The following is a 1,045-nucleotide window of genomic DNA, read 5'->3' on the forward strand; positions in this document are numbered from 1 at the left end:
CAAACCTTGGCGAACCGTTTACATGAGAAACAAAAAGTTGGCTCGGCTGGAAAGGTGACCCGCCTAGCCAGGTCACCCTTTTACGATGGTCAGATGGTAGGGTCACCCTCCTAGCCGGGCCACCTTTTCTCCATATAAACACTTTGGTTCACCTAGCCAGGTCAAATTCGTCAAGGCGAGACAATCAAAGCATGCGCGAGTGCTGTTGGCTCGGGCAAAGGGGTCAATTTTTTCCTCATATAAACACTCGCTGAAGTTGACTCGGCTGGGAGGGGTGAACCTCTTTCCACGGACAACTTTTCTCCATATAAACGTGGCCTTAGTAAGTTTCATTTTCGGATCAATTTTTCCATAGATTTTGCAGTCCTATTTGTGAAGCTTAGCTTTAGGAAAAATTCCATAGCAAGTGTTACAATTTTGCTTTCAGAATCCGTCTTTGACGTATTGAAGATATCACTACACTCTCCCAATTTATTCTTCTACTTTTATTATATTTCTAGTTTAATACTGTACACATTTTCGACTTGATTATGTATGTATGTACTTATTTTTGACTTAAGTAACTGTTTAATTTTTAGTTTAGTGTTGGCTTTAGGTAACCCTTCAGTGAGGGACGTAGCTCCTGTTTAGGGTTTTCCTTGCCAAACTATTAAATTAAAGAAATCTTTGTTTAAGTGGCTTGATGCGTTCGTGACCTTTCGTACCACTCAGTGTATGTATTTGGGGCCGCACTGTAGATTGCTAGCACGTACACGGGATAAAGACGAGGCTCTACAAACTGTGCATGACCTGCTGCATGACCCGAAACGTCGGAAAATGTGCAGCGTCATCGCACGCGAACTTACACTGTAGGTTGCTGAAAGCCGCGAATGAGCAGAGCACAAGAATAGAAGGTAAAATAGACCTACCTTGATTTTACCGTACTGTCTTCGTCTATGAATGAATGGTTTGCACACGGCAGGCCAAGAATTACAAATGCAAAAAACGGAATATGATTAGACTGTTCACAGTCCCCCTATTTTTCCGTGGGATTCTCGAGACCGGT

The 1,045-nt window shown here is 42.8% G+C and overlaps 1 protein-coding gene across 1 annotated transcript in view; it reads right to left on the reverse strand.

Moving 5' to 3' along the window:
* Positions 1 to 1,045, reverse strand: part of LOC146474610 (histamine N-methyltransferase-like) — a 7,467-nt gene extending 6,422 nt beyond the window's left edge. The window contains exon 1 of the mRNA XM_085116377.1: positions 909 to 1,045. The gene's annotated coding sequence lies outside the window, so the exon portion shown is untranslated. The remainder of the gene's footprint in view (positions 1 to 908) is intronic.

The sequence above is a fragment of the Pavona decussata genome, unplaced genomic scaffold, assembly GCF_977016875.1.
Source record: "Pavona decussata unplaced genomic scaffold, jaPavDecu1.1 SCAFFOLD_87, whole genome shotgun sequence".
NCBI classification, from domain to species: Eukaryota; Metazoa; Cnidaria; class Anthozoa; order Scleractinia; family Agariciidae; genus Pavona; species Pavona decussata.